At 38.7% G+C, this 26,677-nt stretch overlaps 1 pseudogene; it reads left to right on the top strand.

The window, feature by feature from the left end:
• The first annotated feature begins 3,110 nt into the window (after positions 1–3,110).
• LOC131409161 (putative uncharacterized protein BRD3OS) overlaps positions 3,111–26,677 on the top strand; it is a 71,716-nt pseudogene continuing 48,149 nt past the window's right edge.

The following is a 26,677-nucleotide window of genomic DNA, read 5'->3' on the forward strand; positions in this document are numbered from 1 at the left end:
TTTAAGCAATATTAGAGTAGGTAGTAGAGCTCATCTATTTCCTTCCTTTTATTCAAAAGTAAATAAGAACTAATCTTTCCTGCAATAAAAAGAGTAAAAGAAAGGGAAGGAAAAAAAAAGACAAAGAATAGGAAGGGAGAGAAAATTCTGTGGAGAAATCTCACCAAAAGGTAGCCCCACCTGGGTGATAGTGGATGTTGATGTCTTGATGTGTATGGTATTTGAGAGACTAAGAGAGAAGAGAAAATGCTGAATGACCCTGAACAACAGTGCACATTAAGTGGTGTTGATGGATTTGAGCATAAATTGACTGAGGAAAAGTGGTAGAAGTAGATAGCTCATGCAGGGGCTCTGAATGGATTTCTAATTGGATTAAAAAGATATGACTAGGCAACCCACATTATGCTGGTCATTATGTTCCTTATCACAGTCTGTATTTCCCCAGAGGGAAGAAGGAATCAGGTGGGAAATTGAGGAACATGCAAGTCAAAGCAGAATCTTCTCTTGCTTGGATATGCTCCAGGCTCCCTCTGTGCCCCTTTGTATAGATTTAAGACACAATTACAATTTTGATGACAGAGTCATTTCATTGGACTATAGAGTCCATATTTTATGTTTATCCTTTAAATGATGTATCTTTTTTAAACGATGGGTTATGAATGGGAACCAAACACATTCAGGCTATGCCAGGCTGGGTTTTCTAAGGCAATTACCCATTATTGTTGGGATGCTTCAGAGTTAATAACTCTCAAAGAGTAGCCTATAATTGAGCCTCTGGATGGCAGTAATTCACATACATCTTTTCAGTAAGATTTATAGATTTTTTTCCGTTCTAATTTTAATAAACCTGTAAGGCTTAATCTTTTTTTTTTTCCTACTCCATTGATGAGATGTGTATGATTTCATTTTATAGGTGCTTTTTATTGTTGATTCCTTCTGCCCCCAGTGTTAGGGGAACTCATAGAATTCTATCAGGTCAAAACCGGAAGAAACCTAAAAATCATCTACCCTCTCATTTCATTTCATGAGAAAATTCATATCCAAAGATATTAAGTGACTAGGCTGAGACCACAGAAATAATTTGTGTCACTGCGTGAACTGGACTGCAGGTAACCTTATAACCTCATTCTATTCAACTAAGAGGTCTAGCTAGCCCCCTCATGGAAAATGACATTTTAAGTTACCTGGCAAAAAACATGTGTTTGTTGTGGCTAGGAATTTCATTTGGTGTCAACATGGCATACATATTGTGGAAACTGTTGTGACAAAATTAAAACAAACACATGGAAATCAAACCCTATGAGAAGAAAAGAAAAATTGGTTTTCTAATCAAATAGGCATATATAACATAGGTGGTAACTGACCAACAAATGGTAGGCATTGTTGTTTTTAGACCGATTATAGAAGTCATTTGTAAGGTAGGAAAGTAGCTGAATCTTTCACTTGCAAAGATGAACTGTAAATCGACTTATGTGTCTGCCTATAGCATAGCCACCTTAAGTTATGAACATGTAATATTCTCCCATAGAAATGTGTGTGCACACATGCACATGTGTTCCCCCCTAAATTTTCTTAGAAATAGAATAACAAATGTCAATTTGTTTTTAGCCAAAGATGTTGTTTACCCAATCGTGTTTATAGATGACTGAGAATATTTATCAAGCACCCATAATACATGAAATGGCACTAGATTAGTCATAGGACAACCTGTGTTCAGAAAAATGATAGTAACCATAATTACAGAGCCTCCAGAAAAAGGATATGGATATCATTATTTAATATCCACCAAAACATCAGTGTTCCTAAACGGGGCTGCATATTAGAGTGCCCTGGGGGCTACAAAAAAACTGAGATTCCCAGGCCCTCCTTCAGAGATTCTAACTTGGTAGGTTTGGGGTGAAACCTGAGAATCTATATTTTCCCAAATTGCTTTGGCGACTCTCACACCGTCAGTCCACATATCCACTTTCTGGAACCGTTACATAAAATAATATTCTACTTCTCCTGAGAGTCAAATATACTGATTGCAGCAAGAGATTATAATTAGTACTTATCAAGCATATTTTATAACATTTAATATGAGAGTGAGGGTTTTCAAATATTAGTTCATTTCATTTCCCTGAATAGTCCTTAGAGATGGGTATTATTATCTGATTTTTCTTAATGAAAGAACTGAGCCTCAAAGAGGTTACGTAAATGGCTCTATATCCGAAACTTTAGATTCTAAGTCCTCTGCTCTTTACACTCTATCCCGCTGCCTCCTTACTGCTACAAGTCTCTTCAAAGTCTACTCTTGACCTATTTATTCACTTAATATCTATAGAGCATCTATTAAGGGCTGGGCACTGTAACCTAGTTATACGTGTGGACTCTTCTCTCTGAGAGCACTTTTGCTTGAATAAAAAAACTAAAGGGAATCACTCATTTTAAATTTTAACTTAAAGACTCTCCCAATGAAGAACTGGACCTGTGCTTAAGCAAAGACAGCTGGTACACACCAATGACAGTTGAGGGGCACTTCACACTAAAACATTTCAATGACATTTCATCTCTCTTGCATTCAATTTGGCATTAACAATTAGATTATCTGAAGAAATCTGAAACTTTGTATTGATAACCAATAGGAAAGGAACATGGAACCCACACTGGGCTCAGAGTCAGAAGATCTACTTACCGCCCTGGTTCTGCAACCAACAGGCTGTCACATAAACTCTGTATATGAGTTTCTTCACACATAGCACAAGGAAATTGGGCAAATGTTCCACTTCTAAAGATCTATAAATAGCATGTCTTAGAAAATATTTCTACCACTTCTTACCCACCCTGTTTTCTCTACAAAGACACAGACACTCAAGAAAAGGAATTTTAGCGGCCTGACACCTCACTTCTAAACATCTGCCAACACCTGCTCTGGCAAATTTCATAGATGGGATATTCAGCGACCCAATGCTTTCGCTCCAGGTGCAACTGCACTTCAGCAGCATGAGAGCACCATGCAGGGTGGAGGTCCTTTGGAAGAAATGAATATTAAAAAATTAGCAGTTGAAATCTCTGATGGTAGACAATCGGGGGGCCAGTCAAGCTAAACTAGGGATACTTTTCAGACAGCCATGCTGGCTCGATTAGTTGCTGAATCCGTCCTCTTTGGCCAAAGCTTTACTGACTATGTGCTCATGAACACGAAACTGCAGGTAGCTGATGAGCTCTGGGGGAGGATGGCCCAGGCTGCACATTTATTCAAATGAAAAGACAAAGCATTGGAACCTCAGGTAGTTGGCATTGACCCATAAGTGCTGTTGCCTCTTGGCTACTGGTAGCCATTTCAAAACTTCCAGACACTAAAATTCTAGAATTCTCTCTGACACAAGCCAGCTGTGTGACCTGGAGGAATTCCCTCCCCTTTCTTAGCCTTTGTTTCCCCACTGGTTGACTATGTGTCACTAGAGTTACTCCTGCTCATCACCGAATCCTCAACACCTCCCCCGTAGTAGAAACTAAATTTGTATTTGTCCGCTTAATGAAAAGGGCTAGACTTGATCTCTGGGGTCCAATTAACATCAGCATTCTGTGGCTGTATCCTTTCTGGCACACACGCACCTCTGCCTAGGTCCTTGCTCTAGGCGACTCTGTTTATGGTCTATATTGACAGCTCAGGGAAGAGCTTCCCTCTTGAGTCAGTCCCTTCCTCCCCCGTTGACTTCTCATTACTGTACCTGTGGCCATCACCTGCTTAAATTAATTCCAGTATCAACCCACCCCCTTTTAAACCTGACCTGGTGTACTCTCACGCATCTTTCACATTTGTATATCATCTATATCTTCATTTCCATTCTCCCCATGCTTTTGCTTTATATAGATCACCACAGAGTGAATTTGAACTTACTTAAAAATTCAATAAGCCTGGCACCAAAGAAAAATGATATTGCTTCTATTTGTGCTATGAAGCTACCCAGAAGAGAGAAATTAACAGCAAAAAAATATTCCCAGAAATTTGAAGAAGATGCTGAATACAGACATACAAAATTAAACAGCAATTTCTCCCTAGGTATGAGGTTAGATAAGGTAACCACATTTTGATCAAAACTTGATGTTCAGCATAGTGACCGATATCACCAACTCTTAGAATCACAGCTCTCACTTCTGGAAAAAAATCGCAGTGGTCTTACCCAACCTCTGTGCTTCACTGATGAAACACTGATTCAAATAATTTGTTTTCCTGTCCTTCTGGCACATAATGTAAGAGGTGCTGGGTTATTTATTTATTTATAATTTTTTCAGTGGCCTAACCCTCTGAGATCAGGACATTTTTCTCAGGACTTTTGATTGGTCTAAATATAAGATTTTTTTTAATGTCTCTGTTGCCTCTTGAAGAACTAGAGTAACACCGAAAACGTAATTGCTTCAGGGAACTGACAACTAATTATCCCAAAGCAAAAAGAAGGCGAGGCATTTAGATAATGAAATGTCAATCAGCGTAATAGAAGTGTCACTTACTTAATACTTGTCTGTGTTTGAATGGAATGCACATTATTTGAAGACACACTTGTGTATCTCTGCAGCCAGAAACATTGTGAGTGCACACGTACTGTGGCTCTCTCTACAGACTTAAAGATACTGCACCCATAACATGGCTACCAAGACTCAGGGGGAGAATACTCTGTGTGTGTGTGTGTGTGTGTGTGTGTGTGTGTGTGCGCGCGTCAACTTCCATGATTCTGTCAAATGCTGGCCTTCTTGATCTAAGACATCATCTGCATCTACAGCTGCATTTCTGCAGATAGCCAGGATGTTTTGTTCAGAGGAAGCTGCAGTGCCCTTGACATTGAGCAGTGCCAGAAATCTAACACCAGACCATCAAGCAAGGATTTTGAATGCGTAAAAAGGAAAATTTTTCCATGAATATTTATGGGAAACCCTGCTCTGCGTCAGTGAAAATGATAAAGATGTGCTGTTGATAATCAAGCTGGGTTATTATTTGTATGTAATAATTTAGAAATAGGGGAGGGAAGGAAGAAGTCCTACATTTTATTAAATAATCCAGAGACTGAATTATTTAAATGTTGTGTTTTGTGTGTGCCTTGGCTCCTTCCATTTTCCCTTGTGCTGGGATCCGATTTTAACGTCCTCATAACCCTATGTGTGAGCAGCTTCCCTCTCCAGACCAGAAACAAGCTTCCTTTGTTGTAACCACATCACATATCAGAAGTGATTCCTTGAAACTAAGTGTCATGATTGACAACATCTAGTGCCATGTAGCTTCAGTCTAGCCTCCTAAGGCCCTCTTTGTTTCACTCAGGTGACAATGACCAACTCGCAGTTCTGATGATGATAAAATACGTGTAAGGATCTAAGTTAGTTTCCTGAGGCTGCTGTAACAAACTACCACAAACTGGCAGCTTAAAACTTGTCTCACAGTTCTAGAAACCAGAAGTCCAGAAATCAAGGTGTTGGCAGGGCCACACGCACTCCGGAGGCTCTAGAAGAGAATCTCTCCTTCCTCTTCCTGCTTCGGGTGGCTCCAGGCGTTCCTTGGCTGTGGCTGCAAAACTCCAGTCTCTAGCCTTGTCTTCACAAAGCTTTCTCCTGTGTACCTGTGGCGTCTCCTCCTCTGTCTCACATAAGGACACGTGTCATTCAATTCAGGATATCCACCTGGATAAACTAGGATGCTCTCATCTCGAAATTCTTCACTTAATCATATCTACAAAAACCCTTTCTCCAAATAGAGTCACATTCATGGGTTCTGGAGGTTATGACATAAACATCTTTTTGAGGGGACCACCATTCAATCCACAATAGGATGTCACAGCTATTGCCTTTTATGATTAAAATACTGTACTGCCCAATAACTAAGACAGACTGATCAACAACTGCAAAAGGCTATGTAATCTCGAGGTTGTCCTCTGGGTAACTGTAGACTTTTCAAGCAGCACAGAGGCCGCAGTCTACAGACCTATGGGCCACTTTTGTATGAGTGCTATGAAGACGCCAAAATATTTACAGTTATTATTAATACGAAGAAATAGTAGAATGGAGTAAAAGCATGATTAATATTATCTGACTGCCACATGGGGAGGAAAAACCAACAAATGGGCACCAATAAGAACTGGAAGAAAAGTACACCAGAGCATTAGCAGTGGTATATATTTTCCTTCACTTCGTGTGGTGGAGGTCATGCATGGCACAGATAACTAAGGATAAATTTTTATTTTTCTACTTTTTCTATGTTCTATATTTAAAAAAAAATAATATGTTTCTTCATAGATAGATATACAGACACACATACTTATTTAAAAGAAAAAGCCAAAGGCACACAAATATGACAGAAACACAGAGCCTTAGAATGAGTCAGGACAAACCTTAGGTAATCCGGCTCAGCTTCTCTCCTTTCTATAACATCCCTGATAGAAAGACAATGTACATCTACCTCTACTTGGAAACTCCTGGTGACAAAGACCTTTTTCCTTCACAATCTAACTCATTCTAGTGTTGAACATCACTAATAGTCCAAAAATTCTCCCTAAAATCACCTATAGCATGCCTGCATGTCATATATAGCCATGGCACAGTGCTGTCACATATGGAAGTACAGGCTGTGCACTGCACGACTCCACAGGTGCACCTAGGAAAGCACAGCCTGCAATTATGCAGTGTCACAGCCCCACCTTGGCCTATGACATCCCCCAATTTGAAGAAATCCTTTTCTTCCTTTTTTCCTTCCTCTTCTTTTTTCCTTTCTCCTAACATTACTTGATCTCTTCAGAAGGTGTGGCCTCAAATACTGCATGTGGCTATTATCCCCGCCTTATATTTTTCATGGAAAAAAAATCACTCAGTGGATCTCATCTTGATTTTCTACATTTTTAAGGTTTGATTCAGACTCCAGAAAAAGTGGCAGCATTGTTTTGAGATGACTTTTATTGATTCATGATTAAGGATTTCCTCAACACATGAAAAAAATGAGCATGAATTTGTTATAACTACTAACTAAAAGTGAAAGAAGAGGAGACAAGTCAAAGAACACCTCATTTATGCCATCCCAGCTCTGGGTTCTCCTTTTTAAACATCTGATCATTTAATTCTCACAACAAACCTGGGTAACGATTGTTGTTACAGCTAGGAGTCACACGGATAGCTCCTCTTCTGGCCATTCTCCTCTACCTCTGGGCTCTTGCACATCCCTCCTTCTGCTGAAACACTCACCCTGACCCTCCCTGCTCCCTCTTCTGTTCATTTGCTCTTTTGCCCAGTAAACTCCAATTTATCACTCAAGTCCCACAAGATTAGACATGTCTACTTCCTTGAGCCTCTATGTCTGGGCCCTCCCTATTTGCTCTCAAATACTTTGTATGTCGCATAGTTTATCACCTAAATTTGTATCATAATCACCTGTGTACTACTTTCCCTCCTACATTAGACTCTAACCACCATGAGATCCAGGACTAGGGAAAGGAGAGCGGAGTCGAGTGCAGTAGAGTGTAGTAGGGACATACACCCTGGGCCTAAGTGTCCCGGATTTAAAGCCTGGCTCTGCCATTTACTGACTGAGCAACTTCAGACAAGTTACTTAAGTGCTTCAGTTTGTTCATTTGCAAAGTGAGAACAACAGTGTGTACTTTCTACAACTGTTGTGAGAGAAAACACAGGGAAAGCATGTAGGAGAGCGCATGACACTCACTAAGTGTTACTCGCTTTTATGAAGTTTACTCATGAGTGTATTCTCAATGCTGGCACATAGCAGAGGCTCAGAATTCTCTGTACACCAGGATCAGTGCAAATGTCATCTCTTCTAAGAGGCCTTTCCAGATACGCCATTTGGAAGAGTCTTCCTCCAAACCCTTATCTCTCCCTGTTTAGTAGCATTTCTTATCGACTGCACTGTATCTATTGAGTGTATTCTGCATGTCTTTTTTTGTCCTATTAAACCAAGCTTCTAGATGGCAGGCTCCATAGTCATCCTTCTATTCACCTAGCAAAGAAAACAACCATTGCATGAATTAATGACTCAACAGATAAATCAATGAAATGAAAAATCAAAGGGAGTCCTTGGAGACAGGTTGGGAAGAGAGGCTGGGACTCAAAAGAGGGCTAGAATTTGGATGTGAGATGAAGAAATTTGAATGGAAACTGAAGAAAGAAGACTACTATATACCAAAGTCAGCAAAACTGAAAAGTTGATGTTTCCCACTGCTGGGTAATCTGTCAAGCTTTGTCACACACAGGGAGCATTCCATGTCACAAACCGAGAGCCAGGCTGGTGTAGCCTTTGCATTGGAAACCACAAAAGGAAAGTCCTGACTTCCTGAATCAGCTACTTTGTGCTCAGGAAGCAGAGGGACAGCTGTGGGCTTTTCACTTGGTCTTTGGTATAAGGTCCTGCACAGCTCATGACTGATGAAGAAGAAAGAAGTTGTTCTACTATGAGACATCACTGGATTATAAATGTCCATGGCTGATCATTTCTAGTTCAGCATATTGAACTAGAAATGTAAAGAGGTAGGAATGATGCTCACACTTACCAACTTGTTGGAAAGACGACCATGTAGCATATGGAAAATCCAAGTCCAGTGAGAACACAGAACTAGAAGTTTATATCAAATTTCTTTTAAATGAAGTAAAAGTGAGCATTTCTGGGAGAGTTTTCTGAAGTATGTGCTGAGAACAAAATGTTCAACAAGTTGGTCTTTCTAAAAAGTTTCCTTGCTCAAGTAAGTCTGGCAAAGTTCATGCTGTAGGTCTTTTTTTGAGATTTATAATGCACATCACAATATTAAAGGTTCTGGAAAGTCCGGAAGTGATAACACATTTAAATTCACTTGAATCCTGAGAGGGAGTGGCTTGCCCAAAATTACCCTTGTTGGTAAAAGGACCACTAGAACCCACTCTCATTTTAAATTTTCAGTAACATTGTTGTGCCTCTTTTTGGTGACTATAAAATAGCTTGGTGGAATGGGATTCTGGAAAAATAAAGATTAGGAAGCTGAGAGAGATACCTCCAGCTACACGTTCCTATTGACACTTACGATGTAAGAGCCAATCTATTACTAGTATCTAAGGCCTGAATTCCAGCACATAGCCCAGGAACAGCACTGGGATATAAAACTTGCTATCCTCTTCTCTACATTTCATGATTGTTCGGGTTTATATACCCACGTATTCAGAAAGGAAGTCTATTTGCCATATCTACTCACCTCCTCCATCTCCTTCACTAAGCTTTAATTCTGAAATTTTCACCTGGTTTCTTCCTAGAGAGCTTGTAAATATCCCCAGTGAACTTTCAGAAAACTCATACGCTGTCTCTCAGACTTCATTCGCCTTGGTCTTTCTGCAACGTTGTCTGTGGCTCTTCCCTTCTCCTTTTAGCTCAGTCCTTCCTTATTTTCTCTCCCTCCTCAGGACAGAGAGCTGAAATAAAGTGAGATTTGATCTAAATTACAGAACAACTGTCAGGATCATTCTTTTGCTGAACTGATAACTGCAATGGAAAGTTTTTCTTGCAACTTTTCCATTTGTAATGGATGAAAAAATTGTGGGACTAAGACCCAGGAAACCTGGAATTCAAGTCTAAGCCTCACTACTAAGAGGTAGTGAGGACCAAAAACAACCCTTGGCTCTCTGTTTTATCCTCTGCCATCACCTGTGAAATGAAGGAGTGAGACTAAATGATCTCCGTGGTTCTTTCTGTCTGACATCCCCAAACATTCCTGAGTGCTCAGGACATGGTTCTGTACTCTACTTATGTGACTTCAATCAAATTGTCTAACCATTCTGAGTTTCAGCGCAGAGCCTCATCTATATAACAATATTATTTTAAGATTAAAAAAACGTCTTAACATGGACAGCATAGCATTTAACTGCACAGATTCTAAGGCCAAACTGCCTGAGTTCAAATTCCAGCCCCACCATTTTGTGACTGTGTGATATTGGGAAAATCACTTACCCTTTTGTGCTTCAGTTTCCTCGTCTGGGAAAAAAAAAAAAAAAAGATACAGTAACACTTCCTGCCTCTAGGGTTTTGAGAATTAAATGAGTTAATACACAGAAAGCTCTTCGAAGAGTGATTGTTCATAGTGAGTGCCATGTAAGTGTGGCCGTTATTACTACTAATGGGTCTTGAAACTGGTTGAAAATAAAGTATTCAAACATTGTTTTTCCTTTTTCTATCTAGTTACGTGGCATTGGTAATATGTTCACTGCTTTTGAAAGTTTGATTCATTGCAAAGAAAACAAGATATCTGTCTGATAAATTTTATTATGGATTCATACTCTGATCATAATATTTTTAAAACTTAAACATTATTTCATTCTGTTTACATTAGTAGAAAATGTGAAAAAAAAAAAGCCCTTTGGATTGGGAAAGTCATCCTATATATAAAATCAGACTTATCATGTAGCTTTAATTGAGACATATAGCAAGAATTACATGCTTTTTACAATTTTATGTAGTTAACTTTACATCTGCCATTTCACTTTTTGTTTCCCATGTTCATATCATTTTTGTTTCCAATGTTCATATCACTTTTGTTTCTCTATTTCTCCTTGCTGCTTTCTTTTGCATTAAGTGAATATTTTCTAGTGTAATGTTTAAATCCTTTTAATGATTTTTTTACTGTGTATTTTTAGTTACGTTCTTACTGTTTGCTCCAGGGCTTACCATATACATCCTAACTAATCAGACTCTAGAGTTATGCTAAATTAATTCCAGTGAGATACAGAAACATTATAGCTTTCTAGATCTAGTCCCTCTTCCCCTTTCCGTGCTATTATTATTGTACGTATTGCATCGGCATATGTTGCAAACTCAACGGTACACTGTGACGATGATTACTTTACATACGTATGTTGTCTTTCAGAAAAGCTGAAGGAAGAAAGGAGAGCAAGCCTGTATTTGCAGCATTTGTTACAACACCCTTCTTCCTTCTCACTTCTGGTTCTCTTCATCTATTTCTGCAGATGTGAGTTACTATCCGGCATGATTCCCTTAATCTAATATAGCTTCGCTCCCTCCCACCTCTTTTGTGCTCTGATCACACGTCAAGTGTCTTTAAGTATGGTGTCCTTTAATTATTTGAACACATTAGTGGCTGCTTTGAAGTCTGTTAAATCCAACACCTGAGCCTTCTCAAAGGCAGTTTCTATCACCTACTTTTTTTTTTTCCATGTATGAGTCATTTTCCTGTTTCTTTGTATGTCTTGTAATATTTTGCTGAAAACTGGACATTTTAGACAATATATTGTAGCAACTCTAGATACTGATTCCCACCCAGCGCCCACTCCACCCCTCAACTCTGAAGCTTGCTGTTGCCGTTTGCTGGTTTACTTGCGTAGTGACAGGCAGACTCTTTTAGAGAAGTCTATTTCCCTCACAGTGTGCGGCCTCTCTCATTCCTCAGAGGGTACAGTCTCGGGTGTGCTCCCTCCGGGCGATCTTTGCCACTTTCTCTGATAATAGGCAGCTGTTAGCCTCCACTAATTGCCAGCTGATTGTTCATTGTTTTTGACAATTCTCTGGGTCACAAATTTCTGTACAGTCTGATTCAATTAAATTTGGGCTCTTTTGGAAGGGTGGTTTTTGAGGTCGCTGTTGGAGGTTTACTTTGACCCCAGGAGGGCTTGTTTCAGCAGTCTCTTTCCCTGGTTTTCCCTGGTAAACTAGTTGGCCTGTGGTTTAGCATATAGCTCTCATGGAACTGTGGGCCTCCTCTTAAGTTTTTACCATCCAAATCTCTGTTTTTTCCATGATTTCCCTGAGGCCTGAATTTCCTTTGAGAAGTAGCTTTGGAGCTCTCTGTTCCTCAGGCTGCCTGTACTCCTGGGCAAAGTCTCTGAGCCGTGGCTCAAAAGATGGGGTGGGGACTCTGGCCTGCTTCTCTCTAAATGGCATTCCTGGTTTAGGATCAGAGTTCTGGCAAGGGCCATCACCTCTGGTCTTCTTGGCCCACCTCTCCTGGTGTGGAAACTCTGTGCTGTGAACGAGCTGGGGCAAGGGTTATACAGGCCTCTGTATGTTCAGCCTGCCTCACCTAAGATTGAGCCTCCACCTCATGAATGTTGGCTGAGTGGAAGAAGGGAGCTTATAACCTCCTGGCTGAACTTGCTTGAATTTTGTCACTGCAACACAGCTGTGGAGTATGAGAAATGCTGGTGGCCTGTCTCTCCTGAGAAGATGCTGTCACCGTTGAGTGGAAGCTAGGGAGAGAGGAATCCCTGGGTTCTTGGCTGTAATGACCTGAAATGGAGCTTCTGTCATACCGAGCTAGGAAGGGGGAGGGAGAGAGTGGGTCATGGTTCAAATGCCATGGATTCTCTGGTCTTATCAAGTTGTAGTAAAATTTTTTAAAATAAATATTTCTCCATTTATCCTTAGGGACAGACACTTTAATGGTTGTTATTGTTGTTATTGTTTTTAATTTTCACCACTTATATTTGTTTTTTTGGGAACATGTCCACAGACCACCTCAAACTGCCATTCCAGAAGCAAAACTGCCATTTAGTCTTCTGCATGCATTTTAGATGTGTGCTCCGTGCTGCCATTTCCTGATCCACAATTATACTGTTCTTCTCCCGCTGATAAGTGCATGCTTTTAAAACTCATTTAGACCCATTATCTTTTCTTTTGTTTGTAAAGGACAGTTTATACCCAGTTCAGGTGTATTCTCTAGCTATGCCACTCTCTTCACTTTTGGAAGCATGTTCAATAAGGATTAATGAGTTGATTTACCTGATTTTCTCCTTTCCTTTTCTCCTGCCAGTAATCCCAAATTGCTTAAAGGCAAATGCTGCGCTTTTTTAAAAAATTAAACTTTTTCTATTGAGATAATTATAATTCACATGCGGTTGTAAGAAATAACAGAGAAATCCCACGTACCCTTCATCTAGTTTCCCCCGAAGGTATCATCTTTCAAAATTTTAGTACAATATCACAACCAGATTATTGAGATTGGTATAGTCAAGAAACAATATTTCTATCAATGCAGGGATCCCTCATGTTGCCTTTCCATAGCCACAGTCACTGCCCTCCAGACCTCTCCCCCTCCTTAGCCCCTGATGAGACTAACCTGTTCTCCATTTCCACAATTCTGTCATTTCAGGAATGTTATATAAACGGAATTATATAGTATATAACCTTTTGGGATTGACTTTTTTTTTACTCGGCACAGTTCCCTGGAGATTCAACGAAGTTTTTATATGTCTCAATACTTTGTTCCCTTTAATTCCATGGGATGGATGTACCACAGTTTGTTTAACAACTTGCCCACTAAAGGACACCTGGTTTGGTTCCAGTTCTTGGCTATTATAAAAAAAAAAAGTTGCTATAAAAATTCATGTACAGGCTTTTGTATAAACATAGGTTTTCATTTCTCTGGGATATGTTCCCAGGAGTGAAGTCCATGGTTCAGATGGTAGTTGCATTTTTAGTTTTTAACAAACTGCCAAAATATTTTCCAGAGCGGCTGTATAATTTTACCAGCAATCTATGAGTGACCCAGTGTTATGGACTGAATTGCATGCCCCCAAAATTCATATCTTGGAGCTCTAAGGTCTAATGTGACTATATTGGAGACAGGGCATTTAGGGGGGTAATTAAGGTTAAATGACATCACAAGAGTATTGCCCTAATCCAACAGGACTGGTATCCTTATAAGAAGAGGAAGAGACAGCAGAGATCGCTCTCTCCTCCTCTGCATATACACTGAGGAAACACCTTGTGAGGACACAGTGAGTAGGTGGCCATCTACAAGCCAGAGAGCCCTCACCAGAAACCAAACCTGACAGCACTTTGATCTTGGACTTCCAGCCTCCAGACTGTGAGAAAATACATTTCTGTTATTTAACCCACCCAGTCTGTGGTATTTTGTTATGGCAGCCCTAGCAAACTAATACAACATTTCTCCACATACTTTCTCCAGCATTTAATATTTTTACTGTTTTTCATTTTCGCCATCCTAATGGGTTTATGGTGGTATGGCACTGTGATTTTAATTTGCATTTTTCTAATGATTAATCGTGTTGAGCATCTTTTCTAAGTTTATTTGCATTCTGTATACTTTCTTTGGTGAAATATCTCTTCATGTCTTTTGTCCATTCTATGATTAGATTGTCTTTTTTAATTGCTGAGTTTTGAGAGCTCTCCATACATTCTAGATATGTCAAATATGTGGTTTACAAATACTTTATCTTACTCTGTAGTGTCCTCATTCATCCTCTTAACAGGATCTTTCACAGGGAAAAGTTTTTCATTTTAATGAAGCTCAACTTATCAATTTTTCCTTTCATGGATCATGTTTTTGGTGTCAAGAACCCTATTTACTCTTAGATTCCAAAGACTTTCTCCTATGTTTTCTTCAAAAGTTTTATAGTTTTATGTTTTACATTTAAGTCTATGATCCATTTTAAGTTAATATTTGTATGAGATGTGAGTCTTAGACAGAGATTCATTTTGTTGCCTATACATATGTGGTATAATAAAAAATATGTACATGGTTGTTCCTGGTTCCCCGCATGTGGGAAGCTAGCATGGACATCTTGGCTCCCTACATGGTCTCCACTGACACCACAGGAGGACTTGCCCTGTTACCACTGAGTAATGGTGAAAATCCTTACTCTCCACTAGGCTTCCTCTGACACAGTCCCATGAGGAGAAGAAGGGACACCTCAGAACTACTGCATGGTGATGGACATCAAGGCTCTGCCCATGATCTCCCCTGACATCTATTTCTGATCCTTTGGCTAAAGAGAGCAAGCCTTTGGGGAGACTCGTCTGCACCCTGTGGCATTTCTGGGTTGCTGGACTCTTCAGCTCCAGATCTGAGAGATACGTGACACAAAGGACACCTAGGGGACTCGTCACTCTTGTTTCTCCAGCCCGAAGGTCCCCAGCCACCTGCCTTCTTCTCTTCACTTTTCAGAATCTTATGGTTTTTTTACATCCTGTCCTGTAATGTCGCCGTAAACATCTTTGCTGCACGCATGTTCGCAGCATAACTAATTGGCCATAAAGCAATTATGCCGTAAAAATAACTGGTTGACAGTTCAGTTTCATTTCTTCTGCGGGGAAGAAGCAACTGCATTCCGCCAGCTTTTAATGTATTTAAGCTAGTTGTCACTTTGGTTTCATTTCTTCTCCATCAACGATGTTCTCGCAGTACTCTTGTTTTTATATTGTACACGTCTTAGTCCTCATCATGGTCAATCAGTGATGAGTAGATGTGGTGGTCTTAAAATAGTGGGTGATAACTACGTGTATGGACTTGATAGAAAATATGGTGATAAAACTCACTGGAAGTGTAAAATAAGAGAGTGTAAAGCCAGATTGCATGCTACACTAGGAAATGATAACATATCAGTTTGCAGCTCTTCCGTGAGCACAGTCATCCCTCCCACCCATCAAAACCAAAAGTTTACCAATCCAAGGCAAATTTATAAAAGAGGTGGCTACTCATTCACGAGAAACTTCAAAAGCAAGCGCTTAGGTACAATCCACAAAATAAAATCAGTTCTTTGCACAGTACTGCCATGAATCTACACACATTTTAAATGTACTCAAATATGCTTTGTATTTTCATTTCTTGCAATAAATGTTTTAATATTGTTATTAATTTTAGTATCCCTCTTTTATTTTTTTTTATTTTATCATTTACGGCAAAATTGCCTTACAGCCAGTTAATTATGCAGCAAAAATGCTTGTGGCAAACATGCTCACAGCAAAGATGTTCACAGCAAAACGACCTAGAACCATTTTATATATAGTATCCAGGGTTTTAGCTGTACTTAGCAGGAAGAACAAGAAAAAGTAAGTCTAGTCAATCATCTCAGAAGCGGAAGTTTCTGCAAATGACATTTTAAGCAGGATGTAATGGACATTCCATTGGCTGTTAAATATCCGAACAGAATTCCTTGGCTTATGGAATCTGCCAAGGCTTATGGAGTCTTGGTAGGGGGCAAAGCCCAACTTCTCGCTTATAGTGGTTGTAAGCCAGGGCCTGGGCGTGTAACTTAGTCTTGCCCTATTGGATACCATGGAAACTTTGATTCTGGAGTAAATAAATGGCACACAGAAGAAAAGATAGCTGAGAATTTATTTCTTTACTAGTGGTATCGTGGGTCCAGTGGTAGTAGCGCCAGCTCCGGCCTTGAGTGTCCAACGAAGCTGCAGTGGTACCCTAACTAGTCTGTTCCAGTGATGATACTCTAGTTGGTGTTCTGGCCATCTACTTGGTCTTGGACCACTTTATTGAGGCTCATCTTTTATCCTTCCCTTAGACTGGTGATCTCCATCATATTTTTCCAGCTAATTCCCTTTCTGTTTCAGTTAACCAAACACGGTGTCTGTTGTTTGCAACCCAGAACCAAGATGTGTGCAACAGGGACTGTGAATGTTCTCAGAGGAAGACAATTTGCCAAAGTTACAAATTGAGTTTATTTCCCCTCAAAGTTCTTGTTTGAGGCTGAAATACTATTGATGCAAGAAGAACTAAACAATAAAAGTGCATTGCAGCCAGAGAGAACTGCACTCTCTTCTTAGAAATAGGAGACGCTGAGAGAGTAAAGAAAAAGGGAGAGAGAGCGCAGATGGAAGAGAGAAGCAACACTTCCAGCCCTTAACAAGCCCTTTAATTTAACCTTTGCTCTTTTCTAGCACAAATAATATATATTCTGCTCAGAGAAGTCTCTCTTGGTACCATCAGCTACTATCTCAAAACATGAAAAAAAAGTTACAGGAATCTAAGAATAATTTTTTCCTGCTCAAAATGTATATACTTGCAAAAAGCAAATATGCAAGGACATAGTGTCACGATGACTTTTGCAAGCCATTTACCTGCAGTAGTACTTCCCAAATGACTCTAAAATACTCAAGAGAGGGTACAAATTCAACACTCTAGCTGAACGTCAAGACTGCTTATGTGTTCTAAGTCCATCTCTCAAGTATGGAAAGCAAATAAGTAAATATCACTGAGAACCCAGGACACCTGATGGATTCAAAGCATAAAACAGAATCTCACAGCACAGCCAGAAACCAAAAGCTTCCTTTATAGGCAAATTCCTTTCAGCAAAAAGCCTAGGCCTGATTAAAATGTTTCCGAAGTTCAAAAACAGACGAGATAGATGGGGCTGCGTGCTGTAGATATGGACAACTCATCAGCACCGTCCTCATATTTGTTTGGAAGCATTAGGCCAATACAGAAAAACTAAACCTCATCTCTCACTCTGATTTGCTACATTTATCTGGTAGGCAAATGTTGTTTGGATTAAAGTTGTTTCACAACCAGAAGATTTATCTTAAATGCCATTTCAGAGAAGGCAATTTTTAACATTCCTGTGTTTCAGATAAATAAAATTGATTCCTAATTCTTCTAAAATGCATTTTAACTCTTTGACATATCTTCACATCTTTAACGTCATTCCAGAAGGAGAAGATAATGTATTTACTAAGTGCTTACTATATACTAGGTAACATTTTATGAAATTTCATCCTCATTCCAACTCTTTCATTTAATATCTTTAATTGAAGAGATGAAGACCCAGAGTAGCTGAGTGGTTGTCCTAGTTCAATCAGAATTGGATCTAGATCTTAGGTCGCCTAGCTCCCAAGTCTATGAAACTTTCCTCAAGCTCTGTTGTGGCACTTCGTGGTCTACCTAACAGAAAAATAAAGTCATGTGCTAAAGAGCAAAGAGACTAAACCCCATGTTTTTCTACGTTCCCATTTGAGGAATGACTTTGCCTCTGAGTGGATATCTATGGAAAACAGTTTCCCTCAACAAAACAAGCAGTTGGTCTGAGAAAACAGAGAGACAAAGGCTGATTGATAATGATAATGGAAGGGTAGACATTACTTGGAGGGTACGGGAACTCCCATCAGAGGAGGTGAGGTAAGGACAAGGCCATTCAGGCCATGTGGGCTTTTGCTGCTACCCCTAAAGTGAGAGAAGACTCCAGAACGACATTTACAAATGCCCCTGCTTAGTGACCTTGGGTAAGTTACTTAGTCTTTATAGGCGTCAATTTCCTTGACTACAAAATCTTCTTCAAATCAACTCACTAATTTGCAGTCTGAAATATAGGAGGAGTTGAGAGGGTTAAGAGGCCTGGTAATTAAGAAGTGTGGGTGGGCACAAGAATTGGCAAGTATGTGAAATCTCTGAAGCTCTCCACCTCTCCTCTTGGAGCCTACTTCTTCCCATAATATTCCTTTTCTTCTCTATTCTAGGTGTCCATCCTATTTCCCATTCTGGCTAATCCCAGTCATGGATTATAGATGTACACCCCAACTCACCATGACATTTGCTGGGAATGCACCAGAGACTGGAACACCTAGGAGGTTAAGGGAATGATAGATAAATTATTTGTCTATGTGATCTTGAGGTGCAACACTTCCTAATGATATGTGGCTTTTATCAAGGTACTCCTGGTGAACAATAAGACTAGAATTAAATGGATTTTCTATGATTATTGCTCCCTTCTTTTGTTCCCTGCCCCTGCCTCACCAACTCCCCAAGGGAAGCCTGAAGATTTAGCCCTCTGTTGTGATTCCTCCCTGAGAAACCCAGAGATATAGACTTTAAATACCATATTTAATTTTTAATCCAAGGTCACTGGATAATGCCTAGAAATTATAAAAACTGAGAAAGGCTTCCCAAAAGGTTTGATACAAATAGAAGATTAATTGTGAATTAAGCGTAAGTTTATGTATATATATATACATATATGTTTATGTTTATATATAGATCTATCTATCTATCTATCTATCTATCTATCTATCTATCTATCTATCTATCTCCGTAGTATACCAAAACCCAGAAAGCTCCCCTCTACCAAATAACTTGATCCAGGTTGAGAAATCATTGCACACACACACACACATACCCTATGTTGCTATAAAGCACACAAACTCACTCCAGCTCTGTGACTAGACTTCTCTGTGATCCTGGGCAAAAGCTATTACCTTTCCAGGTGTCGATTTCTCACCCACAAAATGAAGAGCTTGAACCAGCATTTCTGAAACAGCTGATAGCTCCTCAAATCTAAAAATAACTTGTTCTCTGTTACTCAAACCCCTAGTATTTCCAAGTGAAAAGTCAACAACTGCTTTTTCCCCACTACCAGTGATCTTCATCATCCTTTAAGTGAAAGGAGGGCTGCAGAAAATACATAAATTTGGGGTTGTGAGTTGGAAATAAATACATGTTTTTGTATAAAATACATACCTTCACCTCAGAGATTTATTCTCTGGAGGTTTCTCAGGTCGCAGGATTTGAAGGTTGAACAAAGAGTACACTCGAGAACAGTTCTTTATGTGGAAGTTCAATTCCAGGCACCCAAGGCTTGAACTCAGGCTTCCATATTCATGTCTGTGCCAAAAGAGCAGCTCCCGGGGAGATAAGTAGCACTTCAGGCTGTCAGACTGGATTCTGAAAAATGAACACCCACTCATCATCCACTCTGAAGCGTGCACTTGGAAAACATGGCTCTACTGTTGTCCTTATTTAACTCTCTCTTTGTATATAATTCTACATATACATTTTATAAGCACCCTATAGTGTTCAGTTAATTTTGTTGCTATACTTATAACAATCCTATTTAAGGCCCAAGGAGGGGTCTTCCCTGACCTTTTCAAGAATACAACTGTCTTGAGGGATTTGCCTCTCCTTTTCACCTCACAGGAAGTCAGCAGTGACAAAGCACAGGAGAGGACACAGTTTCTCCCCACCTCCTCCCTGGTGCAGCTGTGCATTTTTCACATGAGAAGAGTGAGAAATCTCTCCTTATCCTAATACAACCCACCTGTTCATGGTGGGACCTCAGGGGCATTAGAAACTCTTCCTTTTTCTGCTCAAAATATTTCCAGTACTTGAATCATCTCCATTTCAATGTCCTAAGCAAATTCCACACTACTTGGATAATTGTGTACACTTCCAAGGGGACTACCTAGAGATCTCTGACTCATTTCAATGTTTAAACTCTGATATGTTTGTTCATTAAAAAGTCATATTGCCTTATCATTACATATTGTTTAGTGCCGAAAAAAGAGAGAAATGATGCCTAATTGCTTTTAATCTATTATGACAATACAAAATTCAGGAAAATGAACTTTAATAGAATGTGCGTTTATTGTGTGGATTAAGGATCAAACAGAAAAACACAGGAGTTGGAAAATCTGAGTTCAAGCATTTGTTTTGCAACTAATGCCTTAGTGGCCATTCACCAAGTCATTCAGTCCCTCTAGGATGCTGTTCCTTCATCCATAAAAGGAAGGGAATTTGAGAATTCTAAGTACTTTTCAGTTCAAACACACTAGGATTCTTGTTGTCATCCATTCGCCTATTAAGGTGACAAGTTAGGTCTTCTTGACAGTTTCCAAAGGCAAAAAGAAGTAAATTGAAATATTCTTTCTGACATAAAAGAAATAATAAAACTGAACACAGGACACTACAAAATGATATCAAAGGAGACAGAGGCAATTTACTCACTCTGGGAAAATAGCAAGATAAGATGTGAAGTGCAGCAGGGGGATGGCAGTGGCTGTTAAAACTAAGCAACAGGATTCTGAATGGAGGGTGGGTAACATTCTGGGACAAATGACATTGTAGAGGGAAATGTTCAAAATATTTCAGCTTTAGAGATAGTGATCTGAGGACCTTGAACCAATGAGTCAAATGTGCAATAGTGTATGTTATAGAAGTGGGTGTTTCTGCATTTATCAAAAGCAAATGCACTTCAAAACCTCTTTCTTCCCTCTTGCCCACCACACGCAGCTTTGAGATTCTAACATCCTCTGTTAATGGAATATAATTCCTGAGATCAGTGGCACCTTAAGTTTCAGGAACTTTATCGTCAAGTCTCTCTGGCCTTGACAAAACTCACCTGGATTCAAGAGTTCATTTCTCAGGAGTCTGGTCAATGGGTCGAAGTGGAAAATTTCAGAAGATTTTCCTCCCTTAAAGACCCGCATAACTATGGGTCTAAACTAAGCAGAAACTCCGAGCTCCAGTGGGATTTTCTCTGAGAAGCAACTTATGCACTACCTTCCTTGGCTTTCCAGATTGGCTTGTAACTTCCCAGCAAGGTTTTATAGCTGAACCCCAACTGCTCTTAATGGCAAGTGATTCCAATAGCAGTGCTGTGGAATGGATCAAGCATAGAAAGGGTTCCAAAATGCAGGAATTTGGATGGAGTTTTAATTCACATCTGGCAGTAAGGAGCCCTACACTCACAATTAAGCCCTACACTCACAATTAAGCCCAAATTTAACTCGAGATTTCCTCCCAATCACTTTTTCTCCACTACATGCAACTTTTTAAATGAAGGTCTAAGCCACTCTCTAAGGAAACTTTTAGCTGGGACATATTAGAAAGAAAAATGACATCATGAGGATTTAAATATGGAGAAGGCATTTTAAAGCTTTGTGCTATTAGACTAACCAGTGATCATCACCAATTATAGTGTTGAGATCTGGAGCGCAGTCTAGAGGATGAGAAACAGAATGAGGCAGGAGAGCCTTTGCTCCCATTCCACCTCTGTTAGCTCACTGAGCTCTTACCCACAATCTGAAACATCTCAGCCCCTGGTTCTAAGTTTGATTATTAAAATGATTAGTTGACTTCTAGTTTCACACAAGACATACATGGAATAAGTAAATTTTTAAAAAGTGGATTGAAAATATATAATATGAAAAATATGATGTGCATAGGGTAATTTATTTCAATCTGAAGAACTCATGAATCTTTACAATCACTTCGTTTGGAGGTTTAAAATATCCCTTCCTGTCAGGAAGCTGGAGATGAGGTATACTTCATGTTCTTAGGTGATGTGGCTAAGTGTAGTTTGGTTTTATTATTTAAGCAAGCTCTACCCATATTCTGGTCTAAAAATTCACAATCTATAGGAAACAAATTCCAGAAGCCAAAGTAAGATTCTATTTTAAAAGCAGGAAAAGATAAGCAGCAACTCCAAATCTCTCATAAAATCACACCATTTCAAGAGACTGATCGATCTTACAAACTTTCTGGGTAGTAATCAAAGGTAATTTTGTCCTCCAGTAATTTCTACCTGTATCATAGTTGAAAAAAATTAAGACTACAGAGTTATAACGTTATAGTAATTGAGTTGCCTAAACCCAGACCTGTTGGATCGGAGCAAACCTTAGTTATCAGCCACTTCCACAAGGAGTGCGTACCTCCAAAGGACCACATCTCACTTGTCCAGAACTCCCAACTCAGGCTAACAAGCCATGTGTGCATGTGGGTCACAATTATTTATACTGAAAAATGTATTGGGGAATAAATCCTACTCAGCCTCTCAAGATCTCCAGATATGGATAAAATGTTCCTTGCTTGGATTAATCTACCTCTCTGTTCTAGAACTTGAGCCTTTACGATCACTTCTATCACTGCATCCCAAGCCCACGTCTAGCTCGTGTTCCCTTCGATGGATAAAGGAGGGTTGAATAAATAGGGAAACAACAAGACTAGGAAGAGTGATCATTCTTTCTAGAAAACTATTGTATTGGACCAGACTCCCTAAAACTTCAATGGGGAACAGAAGGTAGCTGGCATCCTGAAAGTAGTTCAACACACCTGAAGCATGAGATGAGGAGCGGAGAATGAAGGCTAGAGGGAAACAGAACGCATCTTTCACGGGAGCACGGAGATCTACTCAAGGCACAGCACCGAGCTCTCTCAGTGTATATGATAAAGAAAAAGACAACTCCTCAATTTTTTCAGCTTTATTGAGGTATAATTGACAAAATCGTAACATATTTAAAGTATACAACGTGATAATTTGATACACATTGTGAAAGTATTCCCACCATCGAGTTCTTTAACCACTCATCACCTGACGTATTTACCATTTTTTTTTTTTGGTGAGAACACAAGTTCTACTCTCTTAGCAAATTCCAATTATGCAACACAGTATTATCAACTATAGTCACCATATTATACATTAGATCTTCAGAACTTATTCATTTTTATTTGATAAATATGACGTTATAATTTGTAAATTTAAGTGTGCAGCATTGCTTTGGTATATTTATGTATTGTATTATGATTGCCATTGAAGCAATGTTTGCCACATTACATCAATATAGTGCAGTACTATTGACTGTATTCTTTATACTGTGCATTGGATCTCTGTGGCTTATTTACTACTTGTTATGACGATGTACCCTTAAACACAATCAATCTCATCCCCCACTCCCTTCCCCAGTAAGCACCACTTGACTCTCTGTATTTTTATAGGTTTGCCTTTTTTAGATTCCACGTGTTAAGTGATATCATACAGTACTTGTCTTTCTTTGATTTATCCTGCTAAGCATAATATGTTCAAGGTCCATCCATGTTGTCACAAATGACAAGATATCTTCCTTTCTCATGGCTAAATAATACTCCATTGTGTATATATACTACATCTTTTTATCCATTCATCTGTTGATGGGCATTTCAGTTGTTTCCATATCTTGGCTATTGTGAATAATGCTGCAATAAACACGGGTGTGCGTGTATCTTGTCAAAATCCTGTTTTCAATTCCTTTGGGTATATACTCAGAAGTGGAATTGCTGGATCATATGATAGTTCTATTTTTGATTTCTTGAGGAACCTCTATACTGTTTTCCACTGTGGCTTTACCAATTTACATTCCCACCAACAGTGCACAAGTGTTCCCTTTTCTCCACATTCTTGCCAGCATTTGTTATCTCTTTTCATTTTTTTAATTGAGATATAATTGACATACAACATTACATTAGTTTCAGATGTATAATTTAATGATTGGATATTTATATATATTGTGAAATGATCATTACAATAAGTCTAGTTAACATCCATCACCACACAGTTACAATTTTTTTTTCTTATGGTGAGACCTTTTAAAATCTACTCTCTTGGCAACTTTCAAACATATAACACAGGATTCCTATAGTCACCATGCTGTGCATTACATCCCCATGACTTATTTATTCTATCACTGGAAGTTTGTATCTTTTGACCCCCTTCACCCATTTTGCCCACTCCTCCACCCCCCACCTCTGGCAACCACCAATCTGTTTTCTGTATCTATGAGTTTGAGGGGTTTTGTTTGTTTGACTGATTTTATTTTTAGATTCCACATATAAGGGAGATTATACAGTATTTGTCTTTCTCTGTATGACTTGTTTCACTTAGCATAATGCCCTCAAGTTCCATCCATGTCTCAAATGGCAGGATTTCCTTCTTTTTATGGCTAAATAATATTCCACAGTATATATATACAACACATTTTCTTTATCCATTTATCCATTAATGGACACTTAGGTTGCTTCCATATTCTGGCTATTGTAAATAATGCTGCAATGAACATGGGGGTGCATCTATCTTTTCAAATTGGTATTTTCATTTCCTTTGTATAAATACCCAGAAGTAGAACTCCTGGGTCATATGGTAGTTCTATTTTTAATTTTTTGAGGAATATCCATACTGTTTTCCATAGTGGCTGTAATAATTTACATTCCCACAAACTGTGCACAAGGGTTCCCTTTTCTCCACATCCTTGCAAACATTTGTTAATTCTTGTCTTTTTGATAATAGATAGGATATCCTAACAGTTGTGTGATGGCATCTCATCATGGTTTTGATTTGCATTTCCCTGATGATTAGTGATATTGATCACTTTTTTATGTACCTGTTGGCTATTTGTATGTCTTCTTTGGAAAAATGTCTATTCAGGTCCTTTGCCCATTTTTTAACTCGGATCTTTGGGTTTTTTGTATTGAGTGGTATGAGTTCTTTGTATATTTTGGATATTAATCCCTTATTGGATATAGCGTCCACAAATATGTTCTCTCATTCCATAGGTTGCCTTTTCATTTTGTTGATGGTTTCCTTCACCGTGCAAAAGCTTTTTAGTTTGATGTAGTCCCGTTTGCTGATTTTTACTTCTGTTTCCTTTGCTTTTGGTATCAAATCCAAGCAATCATTGCCAAGACCAATATGAAGGAGATTACCTCCTATGTTTTCTTCTAGGAGTTATGTGGTTTCAGGTCTTAAGTTCAAATCTTCAATCCATTTTGAGTTGATTTTTGTGTATGGTATAAGACAGTGGTCTAGTTTCATTCTTTCGCATGTGGATATCCAGTTCTTCCAACACTATTGAAGAGATTATCCTTTCCCCATTGTATATTCTTGGCTCCTAGGTCAAAAAACAATTAACCATATATGCATGGGTTTATTTCTGAGCTCTCTATTCTCTTCCATTGATCTATGTTTCTGTTTTTATGCCAGCACCATACTGTTTTGCTTACTATACCTTTCTAATATAATTTGAAGTCAGAAGCTATAATAGTTCCAGATTTGTTCTTTCTCAAGATTGCTTTGGCTATTTGGAATCTTTCATGGTTCCTTATGTATTTTAATATTGTTTTTCTATTTCTGTGAAAAATGGTATTGAAATTTTGATAGTGATTGTATTGAATCTGTAGATTGCTTTGGGTAGTAGGGACATTTTGACAATATTAATTCTTCCAATCCATAAACACAGAATATCTTTACATTTATTCATGTTTTCAATTTCTTTTATCAGTATTTTGTAGTTTTCAGTGTACAGATCTTTCACCTCCTTGGTTAAAAGGGATTGTTTTCTTAATTTCTCTTTCCAATAGTTAGTTGTTAGTGTATAGAAATACAACTGATTTTTGTATATTGATGTTGCATCCTGCAACTTTATTGAATTAATTTATTAGTTCTAACAGTTTTTTGGTGGAGTTTAGGGTTTTCTGTATATATATCATGTTATCTGCAAACAGACAATTTTACTTCTTCCTTTTCAGTATGGATGTTTTTAATTCTTTTTCTTGCCTAATTGCTCTGGCTAGGACTTCCAGTACTATGTTAAATAAAACTGGTGAGAGTGGGAACCTTTGTCTTGTTCCTGATCTTAGAGGAAAAGCTTTCAGCTTTTTACCATTAACTATGATCTTAGCTGTGGGCTTGTTATATATAGGCCTTTATTATGTCGAGTTATGTTCCTTCTATACTTAGTTTGGTGAGAGTTTTTATCATGAAAGGATATTGTATTTTGTCAAAAAAATTGTATCTATTGAGATGATTATATGATTTTTCCTTTATTTAATTAATGTGGTGGATCACATTTATCAATTGGCAGAGTTGTAGCATCCTTGCATCAGAGGAATAAATCTCACTTGATCATGGTCTATGATCATTTTAATATACTATTGAATTCAGTCTGCTAACATTTTGTTGAGGATTTTTGCTTCCATATTCATCAGGGATATTGGCCTGTAATATTCTTTTCTTGCTGTATGTTTGTCTGGCTTTGTTATCAGGGTAATGCTGGCCTTGTACAATGAGTTTGGAAGTATTCCCTCTTCTTCTATTTCTTGGAAGAGTTTGATAAGGATTGGTATTAATTTTTCTTGAAATGTTTGGTAGAATTCACAGTGAAGCCATCTGATCCTGGACTTTTCTTCGTTGGGAGGTTTTTGATTACTTCAATCTCCTAATGTGTAGGAGTCACTTAGGTACTTTCTGGATTTCTCTTAGAGGAAATTGCTTCATGTGTAGCTGTACATTTGGTGTGTCCATGGGAGGAGAGAAGTTCAGGAGCCACCTATGTTGCCATTTTGGTTCCTTCTCTCTCCATTCTCTTCATAGCCTCGGACAGTGTGGGAAATGTTAAGTTTGG

Source organism: Diceros bicornis, chromosome 7, assembly GCF_020826845.1.
Source record: "Diceros bicornis minor isolate mBicDic1 chromosome 7, mDicBic1.mat.cur, whole genome shotgun sequence".
NCBI classification, from domain to species: domain Eukaryota; kingdom Metazoa; phylum Chordata; class Mammalia; order Perissodactyla; family Rhinocerotidae; genus Diceros; species Diceros bicornis.